The sequence below is a fragment of the Struthio camelus genome, chromosome 3, assembly GCF_040807025.1.
Source record: "Struthio camelus isolate bStrCam1 chromosome 3, bStrCam1.hap1, whole genome shotgun sequence".
In the NCBI taxonomy this organism is placed as follows: domain Eukaryota; kingdom Metazoa; phylum Chordata; class Aves; order Struthioniformes; family Struthionidae; genus Struthio; species Struthio camelus.
The window spans coordinates 23,214,548-23,239,504 of NC_090944.1; the positions used below are offsets into that span (position 1 = coordinate 23,214,548).

The 24,957-nt window shown below is 39.8% G+C and overlaps 1 long non-coding RNA gene across 2 annotated transcripts in view; it reads left to right on the forward strand.

Moving 5' to 3' along the window:
- LOC138066550 (uncharacterized) overlaps positions 1–24,957 on the forward strand; it is a 123,644-nt gene that overhangs the window by 58,622 nt on the left and 40,065 nt on the right. For both annotated transcript variants that reach the window (XR_011139862.1, XR_011139863.1), the window contains one exon: positions 12,421–12,491. This is a non-coding gene — a long non-coding RNA (uncharacterized lncRNA). The remainder of the gene's footprint in view (positions 1–12,420; positions 12,492–24,957) is intronic.

The following is a 24,957-nucleotide window of genomic DNA, read 5'->3' on the forward strand; positions in this document are numbered from 1 at the left end:
CTCTTTCTTCTCTTTGATGTAAACACCTGACTAAAAATAAATAAAATAAAACTAAAACAAAACTTCAATCAGTGTCAAATTCTAACCTCTGCTTTTCACACAATAGAAATAGTCCTGTAACAAATGCTTAGATTTCAGAACTAGAATTCAGGATACCTAACATGCCTATACTTGATGGACATAATTTATTTATCATAAATGACTTTACAGGCCAACACTGATATTTTTTACAGGTCAGAAATTTGATCACTGTTTCTTATTCCCTTTTGTTCTCCGCTTTTGTTCCATGACCCTGAAGAGCTTATGTTTCCCTTATCCATTAATTTGGAATAATAATATTTATGCTTTCTAAAATTCCTTTTAGCTCCTAGATACAAAGTGCTCTTGTTTACATCTTTAATCATCTAAATCGTTATTAATTTGCATGCGTGAAGTTTAGCCCCCCAAAAAACAGCATAGTCTGAGAGGGGCTTAAAAGCAGCCTCTGAACTATTTCCCTGTCAAATTTGGGTGTTAAGGCGAGTACTGTATTAACAGACATCTAATGCCATCTATAGCTGGCAGAGTGGCAGCTTTTTTTCTGTTCATTGTGAGCACAGTCCCCACTGGGATCAATTTACTTTTTCATTCACACCGCACAAAAGAATGTGTCGATAGTGCTAGAGATGACGTCAGTGCAGTCAGCTGCAGAGAGCCATGCAGAGTGCAAGGGCTGCGAATGAGAATAACCATCGATAACATGTCCCTTGGATGAAAATCTTTCTATTGGAAACCAGTGGTCATATTTATTAATGCTTTGTTTTAAAATATAGCCAACAACAAGTCAAAAAAGCAAACAAACAAACCAATCAGAGCAGGAAACGCATAATGGGGATTTTACCCTGAAATAATTTATGGAATGCTGAGCATCAGAAAACCTCATATTTCTAAGGAATGCTTATTTTTATGCACATACTCTAGTGATATAATATACACCAATTGTGGTGCATAATTCCTCATCAAGGGAACAAACTGTTGCTGCTAGCGGACATACCGAGCTCTCTGTCTCACCCAGAGAAGTCAAGAGAAAGCAGTGCAGCCTCTGGCTGTAATATGAAAGCCAAATTCAGTTTGCTGCTTTAACAAAAAAAAAAAAAAAAAGGAAAAAAAATACATTTTTTCCTCAGAGAATCCAGCATCCTCTGTTAAGTGTTTATAAGACCTTTTGCTGTGCAACATTATTGAAATCTATTTTATATTGAAGAGGAGCCCTCATGATGGCTGTAATAGCAAAACTGCCACAACTCATAAAATTTTATCGGGTATTTAGATATTAGTTTGGAACTGGTACTAGTTCTTTACCTCATACGGCACCACCATCTTAGGGTTATTTTAGTAATCACTATTTTATCTATATTTAGAGATTGTTAGGGTGTTTTGCCACAGCAGACCTTAGAGTGAAAAAATAACTCCTTTAACTTTACTTGTAACAATTAAGTGCTTTATGGGACATAAACCTTTAAGTAGGCTGACGAGCTGCAAGCTAAGCATCGGAAGGTGCCTACAACGGGAATCTCTTGATTGACTTCAATGCCCTGTGAATCAGAGTCCCAAAGCATACAGATTCAGAGCTTACATCTGTGCCTAGCTTGTGATAGGAGTATTGTAGCAGCTCACAAAAGCATATCAGACTAGCTGTAATTTAGCTAGATCAGTATTATTAACAATGAATTTATGGTGTCTACATAGACAAGCTTCTTAAGCAAACATCCAGCATCTCAAATGGCCTTGTTCAGCCTACGTCGAAGCCAGTGACACTGCAGCTTTGCTGGCAATGATACTCACCCTCACCACACTGAAGGGACTGCCTGCACTCATGCTTCCTGAACGCCGTGCAGCGATAGCCTTAGGGGCTGGTGTCTTTTCTGTAGCTATGAAAAAAAGCAAGCTTTCTCCATTGTCTTTCTTCACATGCACTCTGAGAGGACCAGCTCACAGGTTTAGAGAACAGCTGAGTCTCCATGTGTATTTGAGTCTGTGTCTCAGTGCTGGTATCCTCTATGAGTAGGCTAATTTGAACACGCTGGGAAGGGCAGCAGTTTAGAAAAAGGGGCCAAGCCACACTGGTTGGAAGAAGTCTAAGGAAATAAGTAATTATTTGCTTTAATAAGGAACTACTGGAATGACTATAAGCCCATTAAAGTGTATAAAAGGTACTTTATTGACTTCATTAATGTTTGGTTGAGGAACAAACTGAGCAGAGTCTGATCCAGCAGTCTCTAAAGTGAATGGAAAAATCCTCATTGCTTTCAGCTGAGACTAATTCTATCCAGAAATGCAGGCTTAACCACTTGGGTTAATTTAAAGTTTGGGGGAAAATAATGAAGACTGGTCAGCAGAGGCTGGTAGATCATTGGCTTTCTTTAGGTTCACTTACTTCCTGGTATTGAGCCTTTTCTTCAAGATTTTTCAGGACCTTAACATATTCCAGGTTTTTAAGTGAAGTTAGAGTTAACCAGAAGCTCAGGATCCTTCAGGAAAAGCCTAAAGCCAAAGGAGGGGGGAAAGATGAAGATGCTTAATACAAAGCTGCTTCTTATGTAAGATTGCTGACTTAGGTACAGTGATCATAAGTTTAAATATGTCCTTTCCTCTGTGCATACTTACAAGCAACCTGCCTGGACTGTAACAAGAGAAAAAATTATTTTACTTTAGTCTGTGGAACTGGGAAAAGTCAGCACAGGCTTTGCCTGGTGCTGCAATGCAATCTTTCTGTTCTCAGTCTGGGGATGGAAGCAGGTGGTCAATGGTAACCCTGAATCTGCAGTTTCACTGAGATATAGAGGTTGCACTGTGAGGGTGTTCCTGTTACAGAGACAGGTTGCTATTTTCTACTTGAGAAAGAGCCTTTTTTATTTACTCTCTTACAGATTCAAGATACTGTGAGTTATCATCATTCAACAGGTGCCTTTTTAATAATGCAGTTTAATTTAACACCATATAAATCCACTGTTTTATTCATATATGTGACAATACTATCTGTTTATATGTATGTAATATATACATGTAATATGTATGTAATATAAGCATATTATAAGTGTGTAAACACATGCCAGGCAGAGAGAGGTCTATATATATATTTGTAATTTAGAGATTACTCCGGTTAAAGAACAAATATGGAAGTGATCACCCAGGCACTGCTGACTTCACCTGGGTTTGCTTTTGTGAATAAGTATCTGAGAGATGTATGTACAGTGTACGTGTATGCTCTGAAGATATGCAATGTATATGTAACATGGAAGGTGTATAGTTCATATTAGGGAGAGACCATATGAAAGAACCACATTTCACATAGATTTTGGGCAGTCTGTGACACAGGACAATTTTTAGCAGTGTGTGTATCGGAAACAGCAATGAACAGCATGGTAGGCCGGCCAGCCGGAGCCCGGTGGCAGCTGGACAATGCTGGACAGTGCAGTCCCCCTGAGAGGTTTGGATTGGAAAGCGCTTGGCTGTAGCAGTGTTGGGACCACCTTGCTGTGGCAAGCGAGAAGCGCTGCTCCAGGGAAACACAGGCTGAGGCTGCCCGGCAGCTCTGGGGCGTCAGGGGCTGCAACACCGGCAGTTACCTGGAAAACAAATGCGGGGGGACGAGAGAGAACAGAGGTGGCAGTAAAATCAATGGGCTGTGTTAGTAGGGTAAGTGATAATGGAAACAGAGAGCATCAAGATTCAACCACAGTGAATCAAAAAATCCAGCCTCTATGTAAGATAAATGTAGTGTGTTGGAGAGGCTCTCCTTTGAGCTGCTGTCAGCCCCCCAGGCAATGCTGAATCCATTCTTATTAGCTAGTGATTTTGCAGCTCTGCCAGCAGTTCATTTTATTTTAATAACACCTGGATCTCTACATCTGAGAATCCCTGAGCAGCAGCTACTAGTCTGCCATTTCCTCACTGCCCACCGTTCCTAATGCTCTTGGGAAAGACCTGTTTTTTTCCATTGCTGCCCTTTGAAAGAAGGAATGAATCTAGCTGCCTTTTTTTTCCCCCCTTGAGAAAAAGCAATATTTGCAGCCTTAGCACAGATTTTCTCCTCTGTCTTAGATTCCTTGCTTCTACAGTAAGTCCATAGACATGCTTGGAAAACCTCCTCTCCTCCGTGCTTTAAAAATATACAAAGCATTACTTAATATTTGTATATTTTTAAAGTAATGCTATGTCATAAAAATGAGAACTCTCATAGTTACAAGAAAGTGCCATACCAGCCCTTTCCTACTATGAAAAATGCAGTGAATAGGCATCCCCTACTGCTTTTGCTGACACAGGAGTGGACCAAATCACTTTTGGGTCAGAGATCCAAACCTGCAGAGAGTATGCACAATCATGGTAATTTAGATATGTGAGTATATGTTTTCCAGGAACAAGCAGGTGCTTAAACATGTAAGTAGCTGCAGTTTCATCTACAGCTAATTACATGCTTTGAGAGAAACTCTGGTAAGGAAGGGCTGAAGGCAGGATCCTAATTTTTACTTGCAATTAGAAAGGAATTCTTAAATGCAAACAAAAAAGAACTTCAAAGGCACAGTGCATGAAGCACATTACTTATATCTATATAGGACCTTGCTGATCAATATCCCAAAGCATTTTGTATTATCTGGTCATGAAAGTCAGGGTCCAACAGTGTTAACTGATTGAAAAACTGTACTGTGGGGTTTAAACTTTAAACAGGACAAACCACTATGAGTTAATTTTCTATACAATGACAGGAATAAGAGGAAAGGTGGAAAAGATTGATACAGATGGAATTGTACAGTTACACAAGTCAGCTAGGTAAAATGACTCCCAGTTCAAAAGAAAAGATTTCTTAGCCTCTGTCCATAAGTTACTGCTTATTATTTGCAGATAATGATGTGCATAGCCAATAAATACTAATGCTGTTCTTATGAGAAAGCAAACTAAGCCACAGGCCAGCCACCAAGTTACAATAGTTAGGTGTCTTCCTGTTTACCAGTGTATATAATTCAACAGGTATTTTCACTGCAAGTGGCAGCAAATAAGGACAAAGCTCCATGTCATTTGTTATACACTAGGTCTAAATGATGAGCCAGAGCTTGGACTGATGCAGCAGGAAGCTGGAATCCTGCCCTTTCCATGGGCTTGTCAATGACAGTCAGCATGGTGTCCTTATGTCATTGATTTTTATGTTAGTGTGTTGCTTTTTGCCCCAAAATTTTTATGAAATTGCAGATTTTTGAACAAAAGCACACTAAGTTATTGATAGTGTACGTGAAAGACAAAAAAGGGACGGTGTTCTTTTTTTTCTCCCTTTTTTTCTCTCAAAAAGGGGCTAGCTAATTAGGAATTTTAGCACTATGAAAGCAGACGAGACTATTGCTTCTGGAGAGGTTATGCACTCCTTCTCTCTTTCAGGCATCAGTTCAAAACCCATTGAAACCAGTGGGAATCATTTCATTGACTTGATTCGTACTACATCAGGCCCTGTGTACTACACAGAAACAGACATGGTTTTAAAAATAAAAGGAGAAAGGCAGACTGAACTCATTCATCTTCAGTCCCACCATCCTTTGCAGGATGACCAGCATCCCACCATCCTTTGCAGGATGACCTTTGCAGAAGGACCAGCAGTCCTTCCCCCCGTGTCAAAACTTGCCCCTGCATAATTCAGACCATTGATATTTTGCTTAAAATGAGGAACAAAGTGACCGTTATCCATACTACCATTTCAGTTACCATCACTGATCTTAGTAGTTAATACCATATGAAATCATTCCCCCTCCCCCTGTACTCCCCCTTGAGATTGCCTAAGGATGTTGACATGAGCTGGATTACATTCACCTCTCATCTTGAACCTTGTATTTAACCACAAAATCATTAAGCTTAGTATTTGTCAGATGACAGCTAAGATTCTGGCGTATGGTTACACAGAAACATAGGCTGCAATTGAACAAAGGAGAAACAGCAGTTCACATAGCAAATATCGTTGCTTGTAGGGAAGCATCTGCCACACTCTCAGTGGGGAAGGAAAAGGCAGGAGTAAGGTGAGGAGACTTTACTCCCTTCTCCTCCTTCCGTTTGTTACAGTTGGTGCAGCACATTCTTCTGAGATTTCTGGACATATGAAACTTTCAGGCAAAGGTCCACTGAGTTTTGGGACAAAAGTCTATGGATTTGTTCCACATTAGACCAAAACGATGTTGCAGGGCTTGGAATGATGCAGCAGGTTTGCTGAAATGATGCATTTTCTGCTGATCTCTCTAGCACAACCAGCACAGCATCTTTATATCATACCTGGAGAATGCTCTGGGTTGGTTGCGTTCTTGCCGCCATATTTTTGTCTGAAATTTCCATTTGACTTAGGGATCTGTAAGCAAAGCGTGCAACAAATGGCACGGAGCTAGGTTCAAAGCAAGGCCATACACTTAACGCTGAGCAATGCCGAATATATCCAGGGGTAGAGGAGTATTGGAGCTGGCACTGGTGGCACAGGATGACTGCAGTGAAGCAACTGCTCTTTGCACTGTCAGGAAAGACGCCTTAGTCTGGACTTTGCCTAAGGCTTCATTCCCCAGGAATGAGCAGAAGAAGCTTCACTGTTTCTCATGGCAGAAAAGAAGTGAGATTCATTAAAACACATAAAGGAGATATAAATAGTCTCAAAGATCTTACACAGTCAAAGCCTTAACAGGCTGAGACTGGACCAGGCACTAGAATGAGACTAAAATGATTACACCGGAGAGGAAAGAAAACTGCTGGAAGGGCTGAGCACTATAACTATGACACAGTGAAGACCACTATAGCGTGGTTTAGAACCAAAGTTCAAAAAAACTATTATGAACAATAATAATGATGACAATTCAGGTATACATATTATACTTTTATACTGAAATTAAAATTTAGTGAAACTACATCATATTTTATGCAAGCAAATGCCACTAATTAATATAGATAGTACACGAACTTCCTGCATAATTACTTAATGTCAATCTCATATCTAGAGCTTGTACTTTTAGAAACTGGATGTACTAACTATATTGTAATTATATACTGCAATGACTTTAAAATTATATACTTAGTAACAACATTTGCCTATAACAAATTCCCATAATTAGTTTAAGTACAGGATTGCATTTCTCACATAGAAACCCTGGATTTCAGTACTTAATTCAGGTATTTTTAAAAATCCAAGAGCAATAAATACGGCATCCACTAAATTTTTAAACTGGGTTTTCAAGTTTAGCCACTCATTTAGTTCCTGTTTATTCACTTAATGACTGGTGTGATTTTCCAAAATTATCAGAAATCACCTATTCTTTCACACTTCATCCAGCAATGCAGCCTACAAAATATAAGGGATTTTTATTCTATAAAGAAACAAATAATAAATTACATTATAGATTAAGTGTCAGTGCACTGTAAATGTTAAGCAAAGCATAAAATTGAGATCCAGAGGTCAACATTGTTGATATCCTCTATGTTATAAATTTATGAAGCTATATTTGAAAGTTTGTATCCTTATTTCTTCAGGCTTACTTAAAGTATCCAGTTTGGATTTTACTGTTCAAGCAATATTCTGCAAATGCCATGAATATCCTTTGTTTTGCTTCATATGGAAAGAATCATCAGTGAGAAAAAGATCAATGTCCCATACAGGCTAAAGATATAGTAGAGTGATATCCCAAATACCTTTCTGCTCAGCAATTCTTGTCTTCTTCAGCTTTCATAAAATACAAAATCAATGCCTAAAACTGATACAAGGAAGATCGCAAACACATTTCCTTTGAATATACCAGAAATGATCAGGTAACATTTTAAGCCTTTCAGAATCAGGAAGCAGAAGGGTAGGTGACATATTCCACACAAGACTTCTATTAAAACTAAGTTCCTCTTCTTTCATCCCCTCCAACTTTTAAAAACATACAGGAAACACTAGGAGCAAAGCTGATTTATCTTTAAATGCACCGGTAACAGCTACTTAGCCTGATTTTTATATCAGGCCATCTGTGCGCAAATTCTTACAAAGTTGTAGACATCAAGGTATGAGTTCAGAAACATTCATTTGCAGCCACAAACAAAAAGCTCATCTTGCTTGCGTACACCCTGCCAGATGTGCACACTTACATGCTTGATGTGCGGTTGCAGATGTGCCTATTTTAATATATATATCGGAATGCTGCAGAGAATGAGTTCAGCTCAATGGGAAACACAGAGGTATTTCTGTATGGCTATATTCAAAGGATGATCCCTTCTTCAAAAAACTAAAAGGACGAATAATTAAAATCTGGCAACTGAATATAGAAAAACAGATTTTTTTATATACCTCTTGGTAATAACTTGCAAAACAGATATACACTGTCTGGTTCTAGCTCTTTGAAAAGCTGGTGTGAGCATTCAATGAGACAGAAGATTTCATCTGACCTGTCATAGGATGAGCTGAACACTCTTTTGACTGGGCTCATTTTTCTCCCTTGCTTACAAGTGACTCATTCAAACATCACTATCTAACTTTTAGATGTCTCACAAAGGACAGATGAATTCCACAGTTCTTCTCTTTAATGCAAGCAGATGTATTCAGATGGTACTTCTCCTGGCTGACCAAATTAGCCCATTATCAAACAACGTGAAGCCTATACAGTTTATCAGCTGCACGTATTTTAACAGAGAAACCTCTGAGCTTTAACAACTTCATATTATGAGTGAAGAAACAGGTGTCTCAGTTTAACATGCCAAGTACTGAAACCCGTTTGAAAGTTTAACAGCTATCATATAAAACAGTTATTTGAATCCTCTAGTGTTTCAGGGTCTGTGAAGGTGCTGTAACATACTGCAGAAGTCTATCAGCATGTGTCTGCTCCACAGAGTATGCTATTCTGCTTTTTTTTATTAAGAGGATAAACCAGTCTTTGTGGACAAAAGCTAACACCTAATTGCAGGATGCTTTGGGTACAACCTGGAGCGGACTTTGCACCGCAAACAGTTGCATCCATCATTATGCTTAAGTATCAGAATAGCCTCATTAATGATTCTCCTCAAGTGGATTAAGCTTCGTGTGTAAGTGACTGTAGGATTGGGGCCTTTTCCATTTTGCTTCTTGATCTAGGAACTGCCTATCCAATTCACACAGAACTAAGTCAGCAGTCAATGAAACGAGTGTTTAAATTCTCCTGCCACTGAAAACTTGGCAGCCCAAGGGATGCTGATAACAGAGTTCCAGCCCAGACTCCCTCCCAAACCAACTGAACTTTTTTCTGCCTGTACTATCTATTTTTTCCAGTTCCCTACTAAATGCTATTGCATCTGACTAGCTAACAGTCCTTATTGTATTTGTCCTCACAGAATGCCTTAGTGGTTGGGCAAATGCTTTTATTCTCCTTTATAGGGGAGGAAAAAAAGGTAAATAGGAATTTAGGCATCTGACTATGCTTCTTCAAATTCTTACAGAGAAAAATATATAAAACAGGGCCTGAAGGTTACCTAATCCATCCCGCTGTCCCAGGCCAGCAGCAGTCATACCTCAGCCACTCCTTTAGTATATTTCTTTAGCCTATTTCCCAAAGGCCTCCTGTGACAAAAATGCCACAGGCTGCCGTGACAATTCCAGTGCATCATCATCTCCTGATGATGCACATATATGCAGAAAGCTTTCCTAATATCTAACCTAAATCTTTCTTGTTGCAGTATTAATCCACGTCTTATCTCCAGTAGAAATGGAGAATAGTCTTACTTTTTGTAGCAGCCTTTTACATCTTTAAAGACTCCCTTTCAACTTCTCTTCTATGAGTAGACATTAACCCATCTCTTTGGACATCGTATTTTCTAATCCTTTAAGCATTCCCGGTGATACTCTTTCAACTGTGGCAGAACTCAGATATGGATAGTCCAGGTCCCAGGCTAGTTAACTAAATTATTGCCTTTACTTTAAGTGTGAGAATATCCCATGTATTTTAATAAGTTCCTTGTATACCTCAGTTAGGCAGGCATTTACATGCTCCACTATATCAGATCAGAGTGATCACGTTCTTAAATCCTGAGTGAGAAACTTACGGCCGCAGTAACAGCAAGAAAATTAAGATGAATGATATAACTAGGTACAAACAGATGTTAACTACTAATAGGATATTAATAATAGTTCAGTGTATCAACACCTTCAAAATCCATCAGTGAAGCTTCTTCTGAGGTAAACACTAAGGCATAGAATATAAGGACCTATATTGCCATGCTCTATGTGCACTAATTCAGCGGAGAGACTCCCTGGAAAACATAGACTCAGTGACAAAGAGGCTTGAATGCTCAGTGAGAAATGTATTGCCTCTTAATTTTAAATAGACTCTCACTCAACTACATAATGGACATACTAAGTACAAATACTATAGAAGAACCTCTCTTTTGCCAAGAAGCAATTATATTACCATACTGCACATAGTATCTATTTTGGTAAATATGATACAAAAATAAAAATAAATAATAATAAAAAACTTATCTGATTGGTATTTGCAGAAGGCAAATATTCTACCAGCAGTGCTTCCCAAATCTCAGCTCAGATGCCGTATTCTAGACCTGTCCTTTGCACGGATAATGTCCATTCCCAGCATTAGAAAATTGTTGCAAGTATGTGTTGTAAATTTCAGCATAGAGTAATCACAGCTTTAGAGCTGTAGCTACTCCAGAGGCTGTCTTAGTGGTCCTGGGTACTTCTCTGCAAGAAGCAGGTGTACTATTTATACAGGGGATTGACTGCCTTCCTTTGAGTGGTCTGAATATCCATTCAAACAAAAGCTACAAAGAATTGTTAAAGAATAATGGAAAGAAAAGGTCAGTTTTAACAAATCTGTTGAGGGGGAAACCAGGTCAGTACATCTCTGAACTGCTTCTAGGGCTGTGGGCAGAGAAAAGGGCAATTCAGAAGAATCCATTTTAGCCACAGAAAGGCAAAGCCCAGCCAAGTTGTCTTTAAAGGAAGATGTGCTTTCTTAAGCAATAAAAATTGAGGCACAGATGACTAGGTGGCAAAACTTAGACTTTTAATCAGTGACCTTGGCCTTTATCCTTTCTTTTTCCTTAGATTTTCACCTGTCTTGTTCTATCTTAACAACTAGAAGATAGACAGATTTGGATTTTAGATCACTTTCCTCCATTATTTTAAGACATTCTTAGACAAAAGTTTCATCCCCAAAATGCTTTGTGAGTACAGTAATGAAAGCGAAACAAATAGTCATATAGGCAGAAATATCAAGAGCAGTGGGCTTTGTGGATCTTTAGCAACATGCATTTCATTGTAGATGGCCTATGCTAAAGTAAGATGTGCAAAGATGTTTAAAATATGTGGAACATTATGTTCAGATTTTCAGCTGATATAAACTATTACAGCTTCACTAGAGTCCATATAGCTACATCACTGTACATATGCCAGCTGAGACTCTGACATATTGGTCATATCTAACCACAGATTTATTAATGTGGATAGCACACGCCGCAGGGGAATAGTATATCTCTCACCTAACTAGGTTCTTAATGACATCTAACAAATGTACAGATGCCAGAACAGTTTAGAAAAATTGCTCAGAACTGTTATCTATTGTTTCTGTCTAGGACTTATCTCAAATACACGCTTTCTTTTAGGTTCAGAAGGCAACTGAAATCCCGCTATGGTTGAGAAGCAGTTGTGATCTCTGGATTTCAGAGATGAGACTCTGAAAAGAGTAAACTGAGATTTGACACATTCAAGTGAAATCGCCACCTCCGACTCCCGAGCCCACTCTTTTCTATCTGTATCACATCTCCTGTCTCTTTGATTTTCCTTGCTATATCTCAGAGTTGCTAAAGGATAAAGGATGACTTTCTCTCTCTTTTTTCCCCCTTAAAATCCATTGTTTTCCCTTTACCCAACATCAAGGTTTTGTCAGTTCTGAAATTTGGTAAGCATGAACTAGAAAGCACACCACCAAGCCAAGATTTAGCATATCTTATCTCATTACCAAATTACATCATATTTTCTATGTTAGTAGCTAGCTCTAAATAGACATGCCTTCAAGCGATGGATCTGGATTTTTTTCCTGGCATGGGGTTAATTTCCAGGCATTTGAGCTACACCTTACATTTCACTGCATTTCCTTTTCTGTGATCTGTTCCTAAAGATCTTTTAACAGTAGAGGAGACTAAATATATATGGAATGTTTTAAAATAATACATACATTGGGGAAAAATGCTATTTGGAAACCACTTAGTAAAAATCTTTGTGGAATTTTGTATTTCATTGATATGAGATTGTGTTATTTTCAAGCAGTCTAACTTCATGGACTGTGCTGGACTCAAGCTGAGGAAATACGAAGGAGAAGGAAACGTTATTCTCTAACGCCTTAACTCTAAATCTTGTGAGAAATAGAACAACGGTAGCTATATGCTGAGCTGCTTTGTTTCTTTCAGGTCGTGTTAGATATGCTTTAAACAAGCCTTCTCTGCGCCCCAGTGCCTACTACAGGATTTCATTTTTCCAGGTAAGGAGAACATCTGCTATCCACGTTAATAAATCTATGATTAGATAGGACAAGCGTGCCAGAGCCTTAGGTGGAGTATATACATCTGAAGTATGCATTCCCATATGTGTCCTTTACTCTAGCTTTGGTTGCTTTGAATCTAGGACTCCACTTTTACCCCTCTGGAAGTGATACTAGGATTTAAAGTACGATCAGCCAGATGGGAGAGTGAAGATTTGCTTAAAGGGGTTTGATTTCTGAGTTGATTTTCAGACATGGTCATGGCTAATTTTTGCACTCACACAGTACTATGTGGAGAGCCAGGACTTTAGTCTTGAGTGCTGGCTTAATATTGTCATTTAGGTTTTAAGCAAGCTAAAGTAGATGTAGATCATTTTATGGGAAAGAAGGAGGCAAGAAGGAGGAGCCAGGAAACTCCAGGCCTGTCAGCCTCACCTCCATCCCTGGAAAGGTGATAGAACAGCTCATCCTGGAGGTCATCACTAAGCATCTGGAGGACAAGAAGGTGATCAGGAGAAGTCAGTACGGATTCACCAGAGGGAAATCATGCTTGACCAATCTGATAGCCTTCTATGACGGAATGATTGGCTGGGTAGATGAGGGCAGAGCAGTGGATGTTGTCTCCCTGGACTTCAGCCAGGCTTTGGACACTGTCTCCCATCACATCCTCCTAGGTAAGCTCAGGAAGTGTGGGCTCGATGAGTGGACGGTGAGGTGGATTGAGAACTGGTTGGATGGCAGAGCTCAGAGGGTTGTGGTCAGTGGTGCAGAGTCAAGTTGGAGGCCTGGAGCTAGCGGTGTCCCCCAGGGGTCAGTCCTGGGTCCAGTCTTGTTCAGTGTATTCATCAGTGACCTGGAGGAAGGGACAGAGTGCACCCTCAACAAGTTTGCTGATGAGACTAAACTGGGGGAGAGGCTAACACACCAGAAGGCTGTGCTGCCATTCAGAGGATCCTGGGCAGCTGGAGAGCTGGACGGAGAGGAACCTCCTGAAGTTCCACAAAGGCAAGTGCAAGGTCCTGCACCTCAGGAGGAATAACCCCACGTACCAGGACAAGCTGGGGGCTGGGCTGCTGGAAAGCAGCTCTGCAGAGAAGGACCTGGGAGTGCTGGTGGACAACAAGTTAAGCATGAGGCAGCAGTGTGCCCTTGTGGCCAAGAAGGCCACTGGGATCCTGGGGTGCGTGAGGCAGAGTGCTGCTAGCAGGTCGAGGGAGGTGATCCTGCCCCTCTGCTCAGCCCTGGGGAGGCCTCACCTGGAGTACTGTGTCCAATTCTGGGCTCCCCAGTACAAGAGAGACATGGCACTCCTGGAGAGAGTCCAGCGGAGGGCTCCAAAGATGATTTAGGGGACTGGAGCATCTCTCCTCTGAAGAAAGGCTGAGAGAGCTGGGCCTGTTCAGCCTGGAGAAGAGAGGACTGAGAGGGGATCTGATCAACGTGTACAAGTATCTGAAGGGGGAGTGTCAAGAGGATGAGGCCAGCCTCTTCTCCGTGGTGCCCAGTGACAGGACAAGAGGCAACGGGCAGAAACTGAACCACAGGAAGTTCCACCTGAACCTGAGGAAAAAGTCCTTCCCTGTGAGGGTGACAGAGCACTGGAACAGGTTGCCCAGAGGGGTAGTGGAGTCTCCTTCGCTGGAGATATTCAAAAGCCGTCTGGATGTGATCCTGGGCAATATGCTCTAGGTGACCCTGCCTGAGCAGGGAGGTTGGACTAGATAATCTCCAGAGGTCCCTTCCAACCTAAACGATTCTGTGATTCTGTGATTTGGTGATTTTAAAGCATTTCTGGAAGCTCAAGAGCAGTCTAAGCAATCCATATATACAGAGCTTGTATCCAGATCCCATAGTGCCCCAGGGGAATATGCTTAATATGCTGAGGGAAAGCAGTACATAAAGAGCTACATAGGCTGTAGGTAAGGCGCCTCTGCAAAGAGAGTGAAGCGAAAGTGACCCAGCAACCCTAAAGACAAGCTAAGAGAATATGTCTGTATTTCTTTAAATTCTAGAGCTTATCTGTGAAAGATGGAAGACAAAGGAAATAATTTTAAGCAGAAATTTAGAGTATGGTTCCCATTTCATTTACTGGGGGTAAGTGAAGAGGTGGGCATAAAATCAGTATTACTACCCTAGTGTGAAAAGTGAATAAGGAGATTTGACAATTTCGTATCAAATATGCAGCAATGCCAGGAGAGATATTTGGGAAACGCTGAGTGATTTTAGTGGGCAGGAGAGGAAGAACATTTTCCAGGAGAATGAGAAAAAGTTGTGGGTTTTCAAAAATCTAGTTCTTATTCAAAACAAATTTTAATGTAAAATTCTCCCATTGACTAAAGATCCTTGTGATGATCACAACAGAATTTTAGCTTTTTCATCCCAGGCAGTGGGACCGCCAAGGCTGCAATGAAAGATAAATCTGCCTTGACAGCAGAGCTATCAGCCTGCTTGATTTTCTCTTTTGATAGGTTTATGTTTCTTGCCAATCAATCTGGTTCTACTGTATAGCATAGTCATATTACCTTTATAACATACAGCAGCCTACTAGCAGCCTAACAGCTTTGAAGGAAAATAGTGCCCTCTAACTATAGCAAGAGGGAAAAAAAAAAAAGTGAGAGAGGATGGCAAAAGTTTTTTAAGAAAAATATTTTTTCTTTTGAATAAATGATTTTAGCTAATAGTTCAGAGACTTAGATGGCAGCTATTCTCATGACTACACATTTCCCCGGGGGCAAGCATATGCTCAGTGCACTCACCTTGGGATTCCTGTTTTCCATTTAGTCATTGCCAAAAGAAAGTGAGAGGTCCATTGGCAGATGTCTCTGAGGACTGAGGTCTTATGGCCATGATTCACAAGAGAGCATATTTTTCTGCTGAAAAAGAAAATATACAATAGTAAAGTATAATCTTAGATCAAATGTTAAAGTAAATTCGTATTTACTAAGCCAAATTCTCATCTCAGTTAATAGAAATGCAAGTTCACAGTATGTTTATTTGTGTGCTGAAGCTGCTTTGGATTTACTCCATTTTAATTAAGGTTAGAATTTTACTGTCTTTGTTGTTTAAGATGTATATTTGTGTGTGTATGTGTGTGTGTGTGTGTGTGTGTGTGTGTGTGTGTGTGTATAATATATAAGTGTATATACATATAGCTAAATTATGCCTAGGTACAGCAAACTTATAGATCCATTTCCAATACTGTTCCATTAATAAAAGCTTCACCAGCCCATAGTGAATCTTAATCTTGCTATTGACATCAGGACAGTGGTTTCAGAATATACCTCACATATGCTGCAAATCATGTTATTGTTCTCAGACATAATACTGTAACAGCTCTGGCTTCTAATAATCAGTGAACTGTGAAATCTCAGTGCAGGTTATTTCAAATGAAAATTCCAGAGACAAAACCAGTTTGGAGGTTAATGGAATTATCTGAAGTCTCAGGACATGAGACTACAGTATAGCTTTATGCTAGATCTGCAGTGCTGTGCAGAATAGTCAATTTGATTTCTTTTTACCCCCCCCCCCCCACTCTTCCTGCTTCCCTGGATTCTATGAAATAGTGTGAGGCTTTTGACAGATACTTTAAAAATGAATCCTGACAAGTTATATACAATATCATATCATTTCTTCCTCCATTTTTTAAATAATTCTGCTTCTGCACACGCTCATATCTAGTCCCACTATATTGTTCCAGCTGTGCACAGCTATCTGAGTTAATGGAACTCATTGTGTATCATAAATCTGAGTCACTACATGGTCTTATGATCCTGATTTTACTCTAAAAAGAGATAGATAACAGCAGAGAAAAGCAAATGACATTCAGAAGGAAAGGGAGAGCAACTCAAGTGCTGTCCTATCCTGTTCCCAGGTCAGCTGTTAAAATGCTATATGGCTCTGAGAAAGTCATTCAAGCCAAAATTCTCCTCAAGTATGGAAGCAGAGTGTTCAGTTTGGGATACCTGAGCCTATGAGAGCTTGAAGCACCCGTAAGAGATGGGCACAACCTGGAGGTAGGTTGTCAGGCTAAAACCTATGGTTAAAAATAGGCTGGAAAGAAGGTTGGCGCTAATTGCCATAGTTAAAGAAGGCCAAAGTTGAAGTAAGGTTTCTATTTTTTTCCTAGTAAACACCTTTAGTAATCATTTTTGGTGGAGAAAAAAAAACAGTAAAAAATGTGCTATAATTAGAATAGCAGCTGGTTTGGCAGGAAATATTCTGTGAAGGTGGGAATAAGTGTTTAGAGGAGCAGAAATTCTTCTAGTACGGACCTACTGCCAGAAAAGAAAGTTTCTAAAATATCAGCATGTGATATCCTCCTTCTTCCACCCTCTCCTTCCCCCTCTTCCCCCTGCAGACAGTTTCTTACTTGTGTCAAATGCTCAGTCAGTTGTTTTGTGTCTGAATCCTCACTAAGGGAGGGCAGAAATGAGCTGTCAAAGTAAGAATGACATTAATCTATCTCTTAAAATGTAATTAAAAGAATTATGAATGTAATATGGCCTAAAGCCAGATAAGGTACAGATGACACTCACTGAAAGATCCAAGGCAAGGCCAAAAAGCCCAGGACTGAACACTACAAGGAAGGGTATGGCCCAACCAGCAGCCAGGTGTCTCAAGTGCAGCTGCAGTGAAGTGGCACACTAAGCAGTCAAAACCAACTGGCATGATGGTATTATCTGCTGCTGGGGCACGCATGCTGGTCTTTAGTTCCTGGATTGAGGAGCCAATGTTACCAGGGAGCTAAACTTCAGCCGGAGTTCCCAGTATCTTCAATGGTAATTATAATATCAGTACTTTAAGGGTACCTTAGGGGACTGTAGAATGCAAAATTAGAAACCTTCTTTGGAAATACGGGCCTGAGCCTCCCTTTTCCTCGATTCTGTAATCTAGGTAGGAACATAAGAGCTAGCAGCCTTCTTATTACTGCATGGAGTAAGAAACCCTGGCAGGTAAAGCAAATGGGTAGATTTAGCTAGATGAAAAATATATTGCTTTGAAATTAATATCCGTGATTTAGTCAAGCTGTTCTGAGTGGACTGCGTGCAGCAGCCGCTTCTGACTCTCCCATTGCTCTCCGAAATATAAGCACAGTGTATACATATGCAAAACCAGGATGTCTATAACTGTTTTTCGTGCTGTGCACATTTGCATTTTTGAGTAGCTGCCTGTTTGTCCCTACATCTATGCAATGCAATGATATTTTAGATGCTTCCAAATGTCCTAGCTGTGGAACAGGAAGCAGCAAAGCTGCATCAACATGGCAGAACTAATCAGTCTGGGCACCGTGCCCTGCTGACGCAGCTTATACTCTTTCCAGGACCCCAGCTAGCATCTCTGCAAGGCACTAAGTGCACACTGCTGAAGTTCAGACACTGTAGACCTGGGGACAGATAGAGAGAGGCCAAGAGATGACCTGACCCCACAACCTAGTGGGTCAGGTACATAAAGAGGAAGTTACATTGTTTTGATCCTATATCATGCATTTTTTTTTTTTTTAAGGAAACTGTGCATATATTGCAGGGAGCAGGGCCTGGAATCCTCCCAAGTGATTGTCTGAGCTATTAGGTTGGGATTAATGGGCCATGTGATTTTTATGCTCTTGGTCACAGACACTACATCTATAGTAATAAACTTAACAATGCCAAGACTGATTTTTTGGCTCTGAAACCAGTGGCATGACCCAGACATGCCCATGCTACGTTTCCAAAGAGGGTAGCTGTCTCCAGACAGCGTATTGGAAACAGTCGCTAGCCTGTGCTAGGTCCTGGGAATTGTTGGGAACAGCAGTAGTTGGCCTGGGCCAAAATTATGCTGGGAACCATGATAAGAGTATACAGACAGTGCCTGGGCTCTGGAGTTGCTTAAGCTGCTAGTATATATATATGTACACAACTCATGAATATGTCGTCGCAGCTAAGCTCCATTTGCTATCCTCATACAAAAAAAAGCATGTTTACAGTGCTGCTTGGCTTGGATCAAGCTAATTTCTTCAATGAAAATCATCAGAAAGCTTCCAGATTATCTGAAGAGTTACTTTCTAGCTTCTCCAGTAAGTACCTGCAAAAATATGATAACATTAACTACCACAAAAGCCAGTGAAATGCAGTACCAAAATAACCAATGAAAAACCACTGTTGCCAGCTCTCAGATGGACTCAGCGCTTTCTGAAATGCACTGAGTGCATTTGTTCTTTTGAACTTTTAGGAGACATTTAGTACCTTTCAGTCTTGAAAGACTAAAATTGTATGAGCCAAGAATGATTCATGTTATCAAAGCCCTGGAAAAAAGAACACATAAAAGTATAACAACAAGCTGAATATAGAACACTATCACATTTGGTCCCTGCAGGAAAAATAAAGGAGGTTGCTTACACCACAACAATTCTGTGACGCAAAAAAACAATTAACCCAAAATTGGATTTGTCTCCAAAGTGGCTGCCCTTCTTCTTGTTTAATAAAGTATTTTTCTTATTGGTCAAGATAAATGCAATCATTAGTAGACCAGTCATTCCTTTCCTCAAGCTGTATATGAAATTCACAAACAGGATTGTGGACTAGGGTTGATATCTCTACCAACCTTCTTAGCATAGTTTAACTAGTTACATTTCCGTATGCCTTTTTCTTTCAGTAGTCCAGGAAATCCTAAACCGAATATTACAATAAACCAGGCTACTATTTTACTTTATGATCTAGACTACCATGGGCATTATACGACCAGCATATTTAGCACTAGTATTTTAAAAGAGAAGGCTTAGATACTATAGTGTATCTGGTTAATTAACCCATTAGGTTGATTAAGAAGCTTCATTTGGCCAAGCATATGGCTGCACTTTGATATAAGAGCAACAACAATCTCATGGACAGTAACAGGAGACATCGCCTGCCACAGGAGCAGTGAAGGGCCTATTGAAGTGGCAGGACTTTCCTTCCTTGCCATAGGGAGGAACAGCAGGACCACTGCTGGGAAGTACATGTTCCCACACCTCTGGGAGCAACAAGGATTCTGGGCTGCTAAACAGTCAACGAACTCTCCTGAAGAGCTGCTTATCAACATAAATATCTTTCACATCAGCTGCCTTCTTCCTCAGTTCAGACAATGCCATAAAATGACCAAAACTCATCATACCTTTGACTTGTGTGTTCTGGACATTTCTGCCCTCTTTGAGGGGTCTTACACACTCTTTTGACAAAGACTTTCTCAAAATCTGAGCAGAAATTGAGCTGCCTGGCAGAAATGACTCTCTAACCTACTTTCTTGCAATGAAGCCATAATGAGAAAGCCAGGTCACGAGGATAAATGGATTAATAAATGGATTCACCCTCATTCTGGTTATTGGTGTTGCCTTGTTTAGACTTAGTCTGGGTTGATTTCAGCTCATTATTTATTATACTAAATATAACAGACAATAAATACTTGTAAGGAACAAAAGATACCCCCTGCCAAAAGGAGAATGGAATATAAGCTGCTTTTTCAGGGCTTAAATACAATAAACAGTTTCCCAAGGTTATATCCAGGAAAAAAGTTCCAGCCTCCCGTCTCATTTGTGTTTGAAATAACCTCCTTAAAAGAAGTGAAGAGACAGGAAAATGGATCCATCGGATGGATGGAGAAACAAAAGGTCCCGATCCAACTTCTTTCAAAATTCATTTCCTGTGATTTGATATACTTTATTTTGTCTTCTCTTATTATTCTACTTTCCAAATAATTCCAAGGTTTTCAATCTCTGTCCATAGAGACAATTTTCATGCAATTTCTCATCTCCTTTCCATAACTCTGACTAATTCAGTAGTATCATTTCTGATCATGTGGTGATACCGCACACACAGCTCCACATGAGACAACGCCACTGATGCATAAAATGTTATATATTTTTTTTTCCTAATATTCTGCAATGTTTGCAGATGCATATGCACAGACAGGATATATTACAAGCTACTTTTAATTGTTCTTCTAAAAAAATAAAATGATGATTCTGAAACATGAGGGACTGAGATAAAACAAAAAGAAGTGAAAGTTCCTCAGCATGTACAAGATGGTGAAAAATCTCTCTCTATCACTCTCTCTTTCTCACTTACATATATGCATCACATCACAATGACAATCAGCTGTGGCACAAACTGGAAGATCAATAAATCCTTCATCAGCCTGAGGCTGAAATACAGCCAGTTAAAGATTATTTTTAGACTACCTTGGACATCAGCCAGAATGAGACAGGCAAGAGTAAGAGGCTACAACAAATATTTGGTATTGTGAAGTTGTAGATAGGAAATGGGGAGCTTTATTCATGTGCTATGAAGCTGCCCCTTAGTGTATCATTTCTGAGAAGAACTAATAAACGGCTTCACTCTCATTCTGGTTATTGATATTGCCTTGTTTAGACTTAGTCTGGGTTGATTTCAGCTCATTATTTATTACGCTGAATATGACAGACAGCAAATACTTGTAAGGAACAAAAGGTACCCCCTGCCAAAAGGAGAATGGAATATAAGCTGCTTTTTCAGGGCTTAAATATAATAAACAGTTTCCCGAGGTTATATCCAGGAAAAAAGTTCCAGCCCCCCATCTCATTTATATTTGAAATAAGGAGGTCCCTTAAAAGAAGTGAAGAGACAGGAAAATAGATCCATCTGGCCCTGCTCTTCTGGCTCTTCCTTTCCCTATTTTTATGTTACAGCTTGTTTTGGAAGTTGCTGTACATTTCTTTAGGTGTATCTGCTTTTCCTGGCAGCAGGGCAATACAGCTTTGCTGCCAAGGCACCTCCATAGCTCTAGAGAGAAGGAAAATTCTCCCTGTAGGGAAGGAGGAGGCAGAGGGATTGTCATGAAGGAGGTGGTCTGAGACAATGCCATTGTATCCACAAATGGCTGTTATGAAACTAGGCAATGGATTTGATATTCGTTTTCACACGAGAGACCATCTAGTCCAAGATCCCATCTCTGACAATAAGCAGTACCAGATGTTTAAAGGTACTAGATTACCATGGGAAAATAAAAGTGTATTCTAATCCTTTCTATATCTCCTCTTCAGTATCATAGCTAAAAATTGGATTAAACCTTGAAATAAAGCTTTCTTTCCCAACATGTTGTAGCACTAACTTTTACAACTCTAAACTTTCTTGTTAGATACTTAGTTTGTCTTCACTCCTTGTGAAATTCTTGGCCTTAAAAATATCCTGAGACAACGAGTTCCAAGGAGTATGGTAACATTGTGTCCTATATGCATCCCTTTCTATTTCAATTGTTCTTCAAATTTCACTGAATTCATACTTTGCTTCCCCATTATTAGATGGAGAAACAAAAGGTCCCGATCCAACTTCTTTCAAAATTCATTTCCTGTGATTTGATATACTTTATTTTGTCTTCTCTTATTATTCTACTTTCCAAATAATTCCAAGGTTTTCAATCTCTGTCCATAGAGACAATTTTCATGCAATTTCTCATCTCCTTTCCATAACTCTGACTAATTCAGTAGTATCATTTCTGATCATGTGGTGATACCGCACACACAGCTCCACATGAGACAACGCCACTGATGCATAAAATGTTATATATTTTTTTTTCCTAATATTCTGCAATGTTTGCAGATGCATATGCACAGACAGGATATATTACAAGCTACTTTTAATTGTTCTTCTAAAAAAATAAAATGATGATTCTGAAACATGAAAATAATCTAATTTTACTAACAAAGTAAGATTACATGCATAATATGCTGCCTTCTCTACTTAAAGAATGACTTAATAAAACAAAACTTTTCAAGGGCTGATCCAAATCGTTAGCAATAGAATGTAGATACAAGGCAGGAAATGTCGTCTCATTATTGTTAGTCAGGTAATGGTCACTAAAACCTGCTCATTTTGAAATACACCTATTTTAAGCATCAAGACAAGCAAAGATGACAAAGAAGATAATGGGCAGTGCAGGATGATAGCATGGACTGAGCTGAATGATTTTCATCTGGGATGCATTGATCTCAGAAAGCATTAGAGGCCTCAAAGTCCATCCTCTTTACTCATCTGTGTGAGTCATCCTCATTAAATTCAAAGGATCCCAGAACATCTGTGCAACTGTAAATTGAATTTTAACACTCAAATGAGCAGTGACTCAATACAGTCTTCTATGCCTGATACCAAACCGGGCAAGTGAGGAATTGCCTAAAAGCAACAAAGCAGTACAGAAATTTGACTTAGGAGTGTCAGTATTAGTTAAAATTAATTTCCTGTAGACGACTAAAACACAGCCTTAAATGTTTTTCAAAGATTATAATTATCCAAGCATTAATATAGCTAATTGAATACAGAAAGGATTAAACTTTTTTTTGTCAAGGATGAAAGTAAATAGGGACTACATGAGCCATTCTATGGAAAAACACAGGAAATAAGAATCTGAAGAGAAATTTAGAACTGATGAATGATGATCGTATTCTCAGCAAACAGCTAATGACATCAAATAAATCAGAGGTTTCAGTTTAACATCATATTTCAGAGGCTGGTTTCTTGTAGAATAAATTATGTTAGGTAAGGCCTAACAAATGCTATTGGTGCAACGCAAAAGGTATTGGTGTTCTGTGTTTATAGCTGCTGAACAATACGTTCAAAAGTGCTAAGGGATCAGATTTGTAAAAGTACTTGTCTCTAAATATCAAAATGGTGCCTCATGGGATTTTTCTCAACCGTGAAATAAAGGATAGCTCAGTACCAAGGACCCTCTGAAAATCTCACAGGCTCCAATCTGGTTTGTGTCAGCTAAAGACCTTTAAAATCTGACCCAGTAGGGCCAGAGTCGCACAGACTTTCAATGAAAGATAACTTTTTTTTTTTTGATTAAGCTGAGCTCCTGGTTTGGAAAAATGAGAAATCAATACAGGCAATTTTATGTATAATTAATCTATATATTGCACGTAGGTCTCTAGAGAAAGAAATCAGAAATCAGAATAATCCTAGAAATAGTCAGTTTTGTTATTTAACAAAAAGATAAGGTTTTTTGCTGATTACAGGCAGAACTCACTCCTTTGCACTTGGTTGTTTGCTTCGCCCATGGGTAGGTATAGATTCAGGCAGTTAATGAAGGTATATGCATACAAAGTGGTTAAGGAGTGGAAGAGAAGCACTCTGGAGGCTGGAAGTTGGTCATCTATACTGCTCAGTTTTGAGACCAGTCTCAGGCACACTTTGGAACTGCTTTCCCACATAATTTCGGGATGCTGGTTTGATCACAGTCCATGACTATTCCCATTAGGCATTTTACACACAGCCGCCCCACCATAGAAGGTAAATAGCATGGACACGATCCTCTCCGCATCTGTTGTCCTTGGTGCCAAAGAAAGGTCGTGGGCACTTCTAGGTGCTAGGTACCGTTTAAGGGCTTAGGGATTGTAACACTGAGATTAGAAACCTGCTTTTGATTCCTGCTTCCTGAAATTTAGCTTTTGACCAGCATAAACCATACTAGCAGCCAGGGGAAGAGGGACTGGAACCCACCTCTGCCTCCTTTCAGTGGTGTGTTCCAACCACCACAACACTGTGCACCTTCTGCATTGTGCCCTTTGTTACAATTTGCACACCAGAAGGTGACCAACCCCTGGCTCTGCAAGTTAATCATGGGATCACTAGATCAAGGAGGGAAGGAGATATAGATTTAAATCACTTCCGACTGCCGGAAGTCCCAAAGCTCGAGCATCTGACTTCTCATGTCTTCCTGTGAGTACTGTCAGGCTCCTTCTCTTCCTCTAGCTGTTACGTTTTGTGCTGACCTCATCCCTGCCTTGTTCATGCTCACAGTATTTCTGACTCCAAGAGACCTTCCCAGGCCTTGGAGTTTAGGTGTCCTTCTGACGTCTCCCTGAAAAAGGACCAAAGTAGGACTTTGGTACTTCTTTCCTTAGACTAGGGCTCTCCTGTACATACATAAGTATTTAAATTTATACGTGGAGGAGCCCTTGTGGTGCTGAGTGAATGTGCACGTCTCCAGGCTGGGCAGCTGTAGGAACGTGGACTACTGCTGTCAGACCCGTCTACTTACGTACCTAATTTTCAGTGAAATCCCATTTTAGGCCCCAGAGTATAAGGTCTGGCTCTAATGCATCATAACCTTTTGTTTTGTTTTGCATTGTTTTGTTTTTGGCTATGTTTGTTAGAAGTCTCCCAATTTCTGTCTTAAATCTCCATATGGTTGTGTGTCCTTGTGCCACCACTATTCTTTGCCTTCTGTAGTTCCATCAGGTCGGTACCCTGTTCAGAAAGGACAGAGGTTCCAAGGTTCAGCCTGTGATGTCTGTATTTTCAGTTATTCAAGGCTCACTCCTACACAAACCATGAAAGTCTTTACTATAATGGCCACTGTTGTTTACACACAAGATATTTCATAGTGTTTTGGGTGGACTATTGGAGGTAAGACAGCATGCAAACAGAGCAGGCCATCAAAATCATTCCGGTATAACTTCCAGGAACAAAACTTGACTTTT